The sequence below is a fragment of the Mesoplodon mirus genome (genome assembly GCF_964341445.2).
Source record: "Mesoplodon mirus genome assembly, chromosome: 6".
In the NCBI taxonomy this organism is placed as follows: Eukaryota; Metazoa; Chordata; class Mammalia; order Artiodactyla; family Ziphiidae; genus Mesoplodon; species Mesoplodon mirus.
Genome location: NC_138982.1, coordinates 32196702 through 32210374, shown reverse-complemented (window position 1 = coordinate 32210374; position 13673 = coordinate 32196702). Strand labels below are relative to the sequence as shown.

The 13673-nt window shown below is 45.3% G+C and overlaps 1 protein-coding gene across 3 annotated transcripts in view; it reads left to right on the top strand.

The window, feature by feature from the left end:
* The window catches only part of MYLK (myosin light chain kinase), a 287208-nt gene that overhangs the window by 137922 nt on the left and 135613 nt on the right, over window positions 1–13673 (top strand). The window lies entirely within an intron of this gene.

The following is a 13673-nucleotide window of genomic DNA, read 5'->3' as shown; positions in this document are numbered from 1 at the left end:
GACATTGGCAGGAGGGGGGAAAGGAAAGTTTGGGTTTTGTTTTTACTAAATAACTGGGCAGCTTTTCCCTCCATTTTTCCAGATGCTTCTTCAGAAAAGAAATAGCAGTGGTTCGGACTGGGAAGTCTAACTCTGCTTTAAATGTGTGTTTCAAACTAGGACTCAAACCCCTTCGGCGTTCCCTGCCACCCATGCCACCACCACGCACAGGCTTGTTCACAATGGGACCTTCCGTGAGGGTCCTGGCATTTGTTTCTGCTCTCTTTCCCGTGTCCCCTGGGGCCCTGCCCTAAAATTCCTGAACAACATCTTGTACAAGAGCTGCACTGCATGCAACTCAGTTGGCAGGACCAGTGAATCAGGCAGAAGTGGCTGTGGAGCACTGCCTGGGTGACACTGGGATGTTTGTGGAGGGAGGTTGGAGGAGGAGAATGAGCCCCAGGGCTCCTCCCAGGCTGTGCTCCCACTGCCCTGGCCTGGGATCCATCTCCGCTCACCTCTCCTTGAGCCCATCCCAGGGTGGGGACCCTGAGGGGCTGCCGCAAGGCTGGCAGAGCTACTGGGAACCATCTCCTGCCTAGTCAAACTTGAGTGGCTGCTTCACACCTACCCAGCTCTATCCGCCACCCCACCCCAGCTCCCTGGGGCTGACGCTGTATTGGGAGGTGGCTCCCGGAGTCCTGCTCAGCTCACAGCAGCAGTACCACCATGGGGCTCCCCCCATCCTCCATGCGCTCCTTCAGTCCTCCGTCCACGCCTCTTCTGCGGCACTGACCGTGCGTGCTCTGGTCGATTGCGTGCCCCTGTCATCCCGCAGGTGGGGACCCACTCCAGGGTAGAGTACCAGTTGTCTTCATCTTATTTCCTGCCATCGAGAGAAGACCTGTGTGGCAGGGGTACAGTGGGCAAGGATGGAGCGGGGAGAGAAATAGGCAGGGGCCAGGGCACACAGGGCCCTGTAAGCCATGGTAATTGGGTTTTATTCTTAGTACAGTGAGAAACCATTGGAAATTTTTTAAATAGAGGAGTGACTTTGGTCTGATTTACATGTTTTCAAACTTTTATTTCTTGATTTTAATACCTAACATAAAGCTATTGTACCAAAGGCAGTGTAGTATTTGGCAAAGGGGTAAATATACAGTTAATTGAAACAAACAGAGTTCAAAAATAGATCCACATATGTATGACTCACTGATTTTTTTTATTGTGTAAAATACACATAGCAGAAAATTGACCATTTTAACCATGTTTAAGTGTACGTACAGTTCAGTGGTATTAAATACATTCAAATGGTGTGCAACTAACACCACCACCCATTTCCCAAACTTTTTCCCTCTTACAAAATGGAAATTCTGTACCTATCAAACACTAACTCCCCATTTCACGCCTCCTCCCAGCCCTGGCAACTACCATTCTATTTTCTGTCTCCATGAATTTCATCACACTAGGTCCTCATCTAAGTGGAATCATCTAAGTGTTTGTCCTTTTGTGACTGGCTTATTTCACTCAGCTTAATGTCCTCCAGGTTCATCCATGTTGTAGCATGTGTCACGATTTCCTTCCTTTTTAAGGCTGACTAATATTTCATTTTATGTATATATCACATTTTGTTTATCCAGGCATCCATTTATGGACACTTGGAGTGCTTCCGCCTCTTGGCTATGTGAATAGTGCTGCTGTGAATATGGGTGTACAAATATCTGTTCATGTCCCTCCTTTCAGTTCTTTTGGGTTTATACCCAGAAGTGGAATTGCTGGATTGTATGGCAATTCTATTTTTCATTTTGGGGGCAACAACCGTACTGTTTTCCATAGCAGCTATACCATTCTATATTCTCACCAGCAGAACGCAGGGATTCCAGTTTCTCCACATCCTTGCTTATTTTCTGTTTTGTTGTTGTTGTTGTTTTTATGATAACCATCCTTAAAATGAGTTTTTATTAAAAGAAAATGAAAACATTAATCCGTGGGGACAAAAAGAATGAGAGAGAGACAACAGCTGATGAGCCATGTCAACGAATTGATGGATGATGGAAAATGAATAGGTGATTGGCTGATGGCTTTTAGTTTTCTGTGTTGTGCTGTCCCTGTGGCTAGGGAGTGGGAAATAAGGAAAAGTAAGTCTGCCTGTGCCAAAAGAATTCCTGAAGAGGCTGAGAAGTGGGAGGCACCATGTATTTTGAAAGCCTGGGTTGTGGAATGAAGCTGAAAACTGGAGGACTGGTTAAAAATGTAATAAGGAGGTGGGCTTCCCTGGTGGCGCAGTGGTTGAGAGTCCGCCTGCCGATGCAGGGGACGCAGGTTCGTGCCCCGGTCCGGGAAGATCCCACATGCCGCGGAGTGGCTAGGCCCATGAGCCATGGCCGCTGAGCCTGCGCATCCCGAGCCTGTGCTCTGCAGCGGGAGGGGCCACAGTGGTGAGAGGCCCGTGTACCCCCCCCAAAAAAATGTAATAAGGAGCAGTTAAGGTCCCCAGTCCCCTTCCATACTCCATGTGCTGGGCCACTGCGCCTCCCCTCCACCTGAAAGATCGAAGGTTCTCTGAGGACAGACTGAACTTGACCAACTCTCAATCTCAACTCCTGGGCACAAGGCACAGCTGCAGGCAGGGTGAGGTGTTGTACTCGAAAGGGCAAGGGACTAAGTGAAAGTCACCACATGAGATGAGACCCCTCAAGGCCTTCCCTCAGTCAGAGTCCCAAATGCTGGTAGACAGACTTAATTACTGTGTCCAAACCACCACCACCTAAGCAGGGAATCAGAAGATTTTCTCTTTGTGAAAACTGATCATCTCAAGAAACAAGATCCACAGATATGGATAGTTGAGAGTTTTTACCCATTCACACTACTGGGAGATCCAACAAATCGATAAGGCCCCACTTGTGTGCACAGAGCTTTTAATTTCTTCACTCACATGCATGAAGAGTCAGTGAAGGACCATCAGCTGTTCAAGGGAAGCGTCTGTTATGAAAGAGTCAAAAAGAACCAGAAAAGGAACCAAGTAGGAACAGAAGACTACAGAAGACTTTGAAGACATTTCATCTCACCACAGAGATAAGATGTTGCTTCCATTAAACAAGAAGAGGAGTTTATTCAAAGTAGTTTTGAAAAACTGAGAAAGAAGATTTAAAAAAAATTAATGATAGCTAAAATATTAACTTCAATAGACTGGCTGGAAGATAAAGTCAAGGAAATCTCCCAGAGAGAACAAAAAGAGGGGGAAAATAAATGAGAAAAGAAATATAAAGGGTCAGTCTAGTAGGGCTAATATCCAACTCGGGAATTCTATAAAGAGAACATAGTAAAAAACAGTAGAGAGAGAATTGTCAAAACACAAAAATTCCTCAAAATTGAAAGATATACATTGCCAATAATGAAAAGACCTATTACCAAGGGTCCAATACAATGAGTGAACTAAGACCCACACCAAAGCAAATCGTCGTGGAACTCTAGACTGTCAGGGATAAAGAGACGATTCTAGAAGTTTGGAATGAAAACACACACGCACATGCACACGCACACCACACACCACACACCACATACCAGGTCATAGAGGAAGGACCGCCTTGGCGTTATACCTCTCACAGCAACACTGGATGCCAGAATCATTGCCTGCAAATGCCATGAAGCAATACCTTCAAAATTCTGAAGAGACAAAGATTTTCTGCTCTAATTCCTTTCCTAGATAAACTGTAAATTGAGTATAAAGTAGAATATTGACACTTTTGGAAATGCCAGGTTTAAAAATTTAACCTTAAGAAAGGTTAAATTGTCCTTAAGAAACCACTGGAAGGGGACATGTTTAACCAAAGTGGATGATTAAAGAGGATGGGTGACTGAAAGTCCTTGGACCACTGTGTGTCAGACCTGGACAGCATCGAGTTTAGATTGGAGGACAATGACAGAAGATTCCAGAAGGGGTCTCTCCAAAGAAGAAAAAAATAAAAGCCACTGATGAATTCATTATCTGATGCATTTGACCATTGCTGAGAAGAATTTTATAGTTCTCTTGAGAAGTTGGGTTCTTAAAAAACGAATCAAACCAAAAGTATGGCAGGTATTAACTCCGGGAAAAATGTAATTGTAATATACTGTGTAGCTTGGCAGTGAGCAAAGTTAAAATGAAGCAAACACTAACACACTGGCTTAATAAAAATTCAGATGTGGTTATTGGGGGGGTGGGGGGAAGGGTTTATGTGGGGGAAGATTTGAGAGCTGAAAGCTCATATTCCATATAGAGATGTTAAGAAATAAAGTCTAAAATTAAAAAGAATAAAATAAGTAGTTGTGTAAGGCTGTTATTTAGAAATACAGGGGAAAAAAATACCAAAAGAAATGGCTAAAAGACTTGAAGGAAGTGGAAATTGGGGGTGGGAGGGGTAGAGCAGAGGCCTGCTTTTTTTTTTTTTTTTTTTTTTTTAATGACTTAATGTACATTTTGACCATGTACCTGTCTTGGTGAGAGTGAAAACAGTTTAAGACAGCATGTTTGATTGTGTTTTTCAGCCCAGTGGGCAGTCAGACACTGACGTTGCCCAGGGAGCAGCTTTCGATTCCTTATCTGGCGTGCTTCTCTATTCAGATCAGGGTACCTTTGAGCAGCAGGGCCTGGGGAGGACATTCTGCCATAGAGTAGCAAACTCACACAGCTGCATTCTACCCTTTGTGCCAGGTATTTTCTGACAGCATCACAGAGACCCCCTCCTGGCCATACGGATGCAGGCAGCCCGCAAGGTCCTGCTGCCAAAGCCCCACCTGCTCCCCCACCTCCCTCACAGGCTGCCACCTGGGCGAGTCCAAGCGGAATGCAGGCTTTGTGCGATGATGTGCGTGCGGAACGGGTGGTCAGCGGCTGCCAGGGGAGCCCATTTAAGCCAAGGGGACCAAGCCGAGATGTTCTCAGGTTGTTGGGACCCTCTGGTCACTTTGGCCCACCTTTGCTTTTAAACAGAATCGCCTCATATTCTTTGAGAGTCCTCGTAGGCCAGGACCTTCCCAGTACAATCTGTGGCCAGTTTTTGAGTCTTGTGGCATCTGGCCTGTGCTGTTTGAGGGGTCGTGAGCCATTGCCAAGTGGGCTGTGCGTTATTTGGGGAGGAGCCCTGTGCTCCATCTCTTCTGCCAGTGAGGTATGTCTCTGTCTACCCAGATCCAACCATGACTGGCCAGAAACTTCAGATTTATTACCCCAGATTTATTTCCTTCCCGAAACTTGCCCATGCCCTTGAAATTCCAGGGCTGCATAAGTCAGTGAGGCAGAAATCAAGGGGATGGTCTCTGTCTCAGAGTTGCACATGGTATTCCAGGAGTGGAATGATGGTGCAGACAAAACTATAGAGTGGCTATTTGTTTTAAAATGTGCTTTGTGATGTTACATAAAATCAATGATCACTTTTCAAAAGGGGTTTGCTCTTTAAATAAAAATAATAAGCCAGTTCAGCTAAGGCAGAAGGTGTTTTCAGTTTAAAGGGTTAGGTTTTTATCTAATTAAGGGTGTGATGCCTCGAAGTTGTCTATAAGAATTCGAGCTGTGTAAGATGAGGCTCAGCAAGCCCAGAAGTTCACAAAGTAGCGGTATTTCTTAGGGCAGAAATACAGCTTCATGCTGTTAAAGCTGGGAGCCAAATGGATTCTAAGGTAACTTATTATAAGGAGTTACTGACTTTGAAGAAGAGAAGAGACAGAAGATCTAACCTTTCGAATTTGTTAATATACTGTTGTACACATGCTATCTCATTTGGTCAGAAACTTGTCCATGGAAGTGGATACAGATATCATCCCATCTTACAGTTGTATAAACTGAGGGTCAGATAAGTAACTTGCCCAAAGTCAGTCAACTGTTGCTTGGTGCAGCCAGCATCCAACACAGGTCTGTCTGATTCCAGATGCCATATACCTTCCTGAATTAGTCAGGACTCTTGTTTGCAAGTGACAAACCAACTCCATGGGTTAAGTGAAAGACATGTATTGCCTTATATGACTGAGTGGATCCCGGGTCTGCCATAGCTCTACCAGGCTGTGCCTCCATCTCTTCTCCTCTTCACTGTGTATGTGATGTCTTATTTTGCACATGGCTTCCTTCCCTTAGGTGGAGGCAAGAAAACAGGGGGCAGGGATGGGAAAATATGGCTGTGGACAGACAGCTTCAGGCTTACATCTTCCCAGCTTGGGGTCCCTGTGAAGAGACAGTTTGGTCTCCCTTTATTCTAATTGAAATTGCAGGGAAGAGCTCTGATTGGCTGACGTGGATCATGCTCATTTTGGAAGTCTGAGCGTTTTGGCCAGGAGGCAGCTGCCTAATGCATCTCCACCAGACTCACCTGCGGTGGGTAGAGGAGTGAGTCTGCTGCCTCAAAGGAGTAGCTTACACCGGGAAAGGTAGGCAGGAGATCCTGAGCAAATCAAACAAAACCAAGCCACAGCACTAATTTGTTACACTTCTATGATACCACACGCCTCTTATTAATATTTTAATATATTTGAGAGTATATCTTGACTTGGCAGTAGAAACTGGAGAGTGACCTCCCAGGCTAGCTTCACCAGCTGGAGATGCCATGTCCTTGGACACCATCGTGATGGGGGTAAAGCCAGAACTCAGGGCTTTGAGTAGAGAGGTGTGCAGTAAGGCTGGAATCCCACAGCCATCCCACAAGGACTAGAGTTCAAACAGAAGAACACTTGTTTTTATAGGAAAACTCTGAATTTGGAAAAACTAGGAAAACATCAATGTGAGAGTTTCCCTATTACACTTAGAATTCTATTTCTTTGTTGGACTGCTTCAGAATTTTAGGTGCTTGTGTCATTGAAAAGGAATCAGGGGCTTTCCTGGTGGCACAGTGGCTAAGAATCTGCCTGCCAATGCAGGGGACATGGGTTCGAGCCCTGGTCCAGGAAGATCCCACATGCCGTGGAGCAACTAAGCCCGTGCGCCACATCTACTGAGCCTGCGCTCTAGAGCCCATGAGCCACAGCTACTGAGCCCGTGAGCCACAGCTAATGAGACCACATGCCACAACTACTGAAGCCTGCACGCCTAGAGCCCATGCTCCACAACAAGAGAAGCCACTGCAATGAGAAGCCCACGCACTGCAACAAAGAGTCGCCCCAGCTGACCGCAACTAGAGAAAGCCCGCACAGCAACAAGGATACAACAAAAATAAAATAAATAAATAAATTTTTTTTAAAAAAGAAAGGGAATCAAAAAGTTGCGTGCATTGATAAGGTGAGCTAGATAAAAGGAAATCAAGCTTTCTGTTTGAAACATTCAAAAGGGCCTGAGGTATAACCCAAGACTGCCAAGCTATAGCCTGTCTCGTACTCTCTGTGGGAGAAACAGGATGTTCTCAGTCTGGCAGATGTAGGAATATGGGGTTGTCTGTGTCTTGGGCCAGAGGAAAAGAAAACTTGCCATAGAAATTGAGAGTGCAAAAAACTAAAAATCAAGTTGCCATATAATCCAGCAATCCCATTCCTGGGCATACATCTGGACAAAACACTAATTTGAAAAGATACATGCACCACAATGTTCATAGCAGTATTATTTAAAATACCCAAGACATGGAAACAACCTAAATGTCGTCCATGGACAGATGAATGGATAAAGAAGATGCGGTATATATACACAATGGAATATTACTCAGCCATAAAAATAATGAAATAATGCCATTTGCATCTACATGGGTGGACCTAGAAGTTATCATGCTAAGAGAAGTAAGTCAGAAAGAGAAAGACAAATACCATATGCTATCACTTATATGTGGAATCTAAAATATGACACAAACAAACTTATCTGTGAAACAGAAACAGACTCACAGACATTAGAGAACAGACTTGTAGCTGCCAAGTGGAAGGAGGGGTTGGGGAGGGATGGATTGGGAGTTTGGGATTAGCAGATGCAAACTGTTATATACAGGATGGATAAACCACAAGGTCCTACTGTATAGCACAGGGAACTATATTCAATATCCTATAATAAACCATAATGGAAAAGAATATGAAAAAGAATGTTAAAAAAAAAAAAAAAGAAAAGAAAATGAGAGTGGCTGATCACAGATAGAGACTTTCAGCATCTTTCCCTGATGACCCAGGTGGCATTCTCTGGGCCAGTTTGAGGAATGATTCTCTGCATTCTGCTTTTGTTTTTCATGGAACTGCTTTGGTCCTCGCTGTTTCACAACTTGAACTTAAGGGCAGGGAGCATCCAGCAGTTTAAGCCTCTCACTAATTGCTGTTTTTAGCTGGTATGATCTCTTCCTGATGGGTTCTGTGGGTTCAGTTAAGGTTTTTGACTGTTGGTCAACGGGATTATTCAAAGCCTTAATTAAGTTCCGCCTGTCCAATGGGCCGTGTGCCAGTTGCTGACACAGACCCAGGCCGCTAAGCTCGGTCATGCCATGCCCATGGCTCACCCTTCACTCTCCACTCTCGTGATATACCCATGATGTAAGTTTCATAGGCATTTTCTGTGCTCTGATTTGCTGGGGGTGTTAATGTTTTAATTCTCCTTTCTGTGCATCCTTGTCCATTTATTATCTGGGTGAGCTTATACTTGGAGATGGGGCAGAGAATTCTTCTTCAACACATTCCTCAGCATCACTGATTAACTTCCTATTATTTTTCACTTTTTAAATCACCAGCCCTGTTCTGGTCATTTATCATAGGAGAATTTCTTTATTATAGAAGAAGCTGCCTTGAAACAGGGGAAGAGTTTCAGAGTGATGTGCTACAGACAGGCCGGCAATCATAGGAAGCATGGAGACAGTTGTGTTGCAGAATCAGCTTTGTCCAGCTTGCGGGGGAATGAGGTGGGGCACCTGTCCAGCAGGTTTCCTTAATTTCCCATTCTTCAGGCTCAGCTTTTCCCATCGTCGATTCAGTTACTCAGCAGGTTTCAAAGAAATGCTTATCGACAACCCCTCCATCTATTGTTCCCAGCCCCAAGGACTTCTCAGCTCACTGCTCACGTCTTCTTTGTGTATCTTCCCAACTCCCCAGTGTCCTGCCGGGCCGTCTCCTTTCACCCTGGCCTTAGGGTAATCCTGGTTTCACTCGTTTTGGTCTCCCTCGGTCCCCAGTGTGGGCAGAGTCTCAGTTTCATGTCCTGCCCAGCTCTGCACTGCAGCTGTGTGGGCTTGCATTGTGCAAACAGGGACAGGCCCACCCAGGAACAAAAGACGTGCAGGAGATCATCCAAAACAGCAAAATCACCCCCTTTCTACCACTCACCGAGCTGAGAAGGCAGGTGTGTTGCTCTGAGTCTTGTAGGGGTTGTGGAGGCCAGAGAACCTGGCCCTGTTCTGGGCTTATGCTCTGGTAGCCTGTCCTGGGCAAACTGGAATTAACTGCAAGCCCTTCACACACATCAGAGAAAAATGAAGAGACAGTGCCCTTAAGAATGTTTCACTTTCAATCATTAAGCAGATCTTGAGGCAGCGCCAGGTTCTGAAAAACTCTCCAGCACGGCCGGCTGGTGTGACGTGGCAGCAAGCAGCTGCCCGCCTGCAGCCCAGCTCTCGCCTCACCATCCAACACACACAGAATGAGCCCCCATTCCTTTTAAAGGCCTTTTGAGGCCGTAAAGGCTCTTGGGGACATTTTATGGCACTGGAGCACAGTTTTACTATTTTAAATTATTATAGGGGTTATGGTTACTATATCTTTATTTGTATGACAGATTGTCGGCTATGCCCTTTATTTATTTGATCCCAGGCTTTTGTTCAAGAACACAACCTCCAATTAAATGTGGTTTACTGTGGCAAAAATATGATTCTCCTTAGAATGACCCTCTTTGGGGCCATTTCCAAAAACTCATTATGGTGACAAGTCAGGGCTGCCCACTCATGTTCACAAGCCTTTTTCCCTGTGGTCACTTGATTTTCCCTTATGGAGGATTAGAGAGTATTAAGGCTGTGGGCTGGGGCCCAGGGTAGACTGGAGGGAGAGGAAAGAATCTTCCCCCAGAAGCTAAGTGGGTCACTATTTAGATCCAGACTATTTCAGGAATGGAAGGAGCCTGAGCTATCAAGAGCTGTTTTCTCTTCAATGAAATGAAGGAATTACAACCTGAAGAAGCTAGGAAGACAAGTAAGACCCAGGACTCAGGCCTGGCTCTTACACTGTCTTCTCTGTTCCACACGGACTTTCCTAGGCGTGTCTTGGGCGTGTGCATGGCACCCATCCCTGTCTATCTTTTTTTTTTTTTTGCGGTACGCGGGCCTCTTACTGTTGCGGCCTCTTCCGTTGCGGAGCACAGGCTCCGGACGCGAAGACTCAGCGGCCATGGCTCACGGACCCAGCTGCTCCGCGACATGCGGGATCTTCCTGGACCGGGGCACGAACCTGTGTCCCCTGCATCGGCAGGCAGACTCTCAACCACTGCACCACCAGGGAAGCCCGATCCCTGTCTATCTTAGACCATTGGGGTATTTCTGCTATAACAGAAATACCACAGATGGGGTGGTTTCAACAGCAGAAATTTATTTCTCACGTGTTTGGAGGCTGGGAAGTCCAAAATCAAAGCACCAGCAGATTCAGTGTCTGGAGAGGTCCGGTTCCTGGTTCATAGCTGGCCAGCTTCTCACTGTGTACTCACACGGTAGAAGGGGTGAGGAAGCTCTCTGGGATCTCTTTTGTAAGGGCACTAATCCCATTCATGAGGGTTCCACCCTTCTGACCTAATCACCCCAAAGTCCCCATCTCCCGATATAATCACATTAAGGGTTAGGATTTCGACATGAACTTTGGAGAGACACATTCAGTCTATAGCACTGTCCTCCTGTTACTCCAGGGAAACAGCCCAAGACTTGCTTATGGGATGGCCATGACTTTTGTGAGTTCTTTGGCTTTCTCCCAAAGTGGGGAGCAGATATTGCTGTAACCTAGAGGAGGCTTAGGGTCTATTAGAGATAGACCCTTATTAATGCTTTGGATTCTATAATATTTATGTCACCAAAAAAAATGAATTTACAGTGAAGCACAGAGAGACAGCCACTCAACTTGAAGACCAAAATTGTGGTCCCAGATCTGCCAGTTTACTGCTGGCAAATCATCCACTTCTCCAGGCCTCTTTCCTTTGCTCTCTGGGCTTAATAATATGATTGGCCTTGCATGCTGTCACAGACAATTTTGGTACCCCACCCAGATCCCCTGCACCAGGCTGCTACACCCATTCCCAGCTGCTCTGATTGTTGACTAAGACCTGGGTTCCTGAATCCCTATCTCAGGTTCTGCTTCCTGGGAACCCAACCCAGGACACCTCCCTTGTAGTGTTGCAAGAATCAAATAAGATTCTATATGTGGAAGACCTCTGAAAGCTAACGTATCACTGGGTTTTTACTGTGGTCTTAGACTGGGCTGTAAAAAATCCCCCATCTGTGGCTTCTTGGTGGAAGGCCCGTGATGAAGGCAGATAAGGCGTCCAGGGAGGGCAGGGCTGCCGTCACACAACCATGGTTGTGAGTCCAGGCTTCTCTTCTTTTCCCACCCAGGAGCCCAGGATAGTGGGCCGGCAACAAAAATGAGTTTACTTGAAGTTGAGTAATTTTTAAGTAACGTTAGGTAGTGGTTGGACAAGTTTTTCCATATTGGGAGGATAAGAATTGGAGCTGAAAACCATTCAGACCTTGGAACGGAAAAAGGTCATAGAAATTCCTGCCTTTGCTTCAGATGCAGGGTGTACAAAAGTCCATTGCAAACCGCAGCTTTCTAAGTGGTACCAATTTCAGCATGTTTAAAAATCCCTGGATATTTATTTTAATATATAAGGGTGTTGCAGAGGTGGATCTGTTGGTATGGGGTGGAGGGGAATGTATATGTATGTAGAATATGAGAGGGACTTCCCTGGTGGGGCAGTGGTTAAGAACCCACCCTCCAACACAGGGGACTTGGAATCGATCCCTGGTCAGGGAACTAGATCTCACATGCATGCTGCAATTCAGGAGCACACATGCCGCAACTAAGGCCTGGTGCAACCAGGATAAATTAAATAAATAAAAATTGAAAATGAGAGGAAAATGGAACGGGAAAGAGAGATCTGTGTCCCTGAGGTCTGGGGCACTTGTAATGTCCCCAGTTAAACATTGACGCCTCAGGCCCTGTTGGCCACAGAGTTGGCACCGCTGCAGGGGGCCAGAGTACTTGCTCGTGGAATGCTAAGGACGCCTTTGGTGAAGTTAATGATTCATCTCCTCCCAGTCCCAGGGTTCTGCCCTGCCTTTCTCTGACACTGACAGAAGGCCACCTGATCATCTGGAGGTGAGGCTGGCTCTGCCTGACAGGATGGAGGAGAAGATGATGATTCGCAGATTCACTATATGACCAGACTCCCAAGGGGCTTCCTTCTGTAGGAAAGAGTTTCTTTCCATAGTTGTTTCCTGACAATATGCTTCACAGAGAAAAAGAATGCTTTAACAGAGTGATTTTCTGACATTCCTTGGCATGAACCTTTGTGCCAAGATAGTGCCACAAGGTGATGTGTTTTATACGGATATGTGTCATTTGCTACCTTCAAACATGCATAATGTTTTTGTGTACCACTTTTATTTCCATTTCTAGATTTAAGTACCCTGAGGGGCTCCACAGATTAATGAATGGTTGTGCTATACATTCATTATACAGGCACACGAATATAAAAAGGAACACACATTTTCATTTAAATTTTTTTCTGTTTTACCAAGGTCAGGGGTGTTATTTGCAGGAATATCAGAAAATGATAGTTAAGTAAAAGGAAAAGAGAGACCTAGAGGCAATCGCTGTTAACACTTTGTTTCATATTATAATAGGCATTATAATATGCACGTAGTCCCCTTCAACAGCATCACCCTGAGATAGGATACATGCTTGGTGAGGCTGCAATGGCTAGGCGTGAGGGCACAGCCACCTCCCCTCGCCTTTCTCCCACGTGCTGATAAAGCATCCTCTCTGACCTTGCTGGGGCGTATAGGAGGATTATTGCTGTAGGTCACTGAAGGCTTTCTTTGTAAATGTAATTTGAGGTCATCCAGGGAATTTTGGTTTGGCTTCATCTGTATTTATGCTCTCTTGTCTTGGAGTGGATACGTGGATAAAAGCTACTGTTACAACCTATTTGTAACGCCAACAGTTTCCTTCTCAGGAGGTTTCTGTGATGTCTTCTGTGCATTTCCAGTGCTAAAATCCCCCAGTTCAGGTTCCAGGCTGTGCATTGATGGGCCAGTCTGAGCCCTGCTCCTCCGAAGATGAGTCCATTCCAAAGGGTCTGTTGAGTTTCAGGGGTTTCAGTGCCCTTGGGGAACTTTCTCTGAAACTCAAGGTGATTTCTTGGAATTTGTCTCTCTCTGCATTTTCCCCTCTTTGGGGAAATATCTTCTCTCTGAACAAGTTGCTGTGAGGCTCAGATATGCTAAGTATTTAGAAAAGTGCTTAACACTTAGCACTCAACAGATGTTAGCTGCTAACTATTTGTAGAGAAAGAGTGGCCTAGGGCAGCACCGCCTGATGGAAACATCAAGCAAGGCATGTATGTAGCTGTACCTTTCCTAGTAGCCACATTAAAAAAGTAAAGAGAAACAAGTGAAATTAGTTTTAACAATATATTTTATTTAACCCAATATGTCAAAATGACTATCTTTTCAATATGTAATCAGTATTTTTAAATTATCGAGGTAGTTTACATTCTCTTTTCATACTAACTCTTC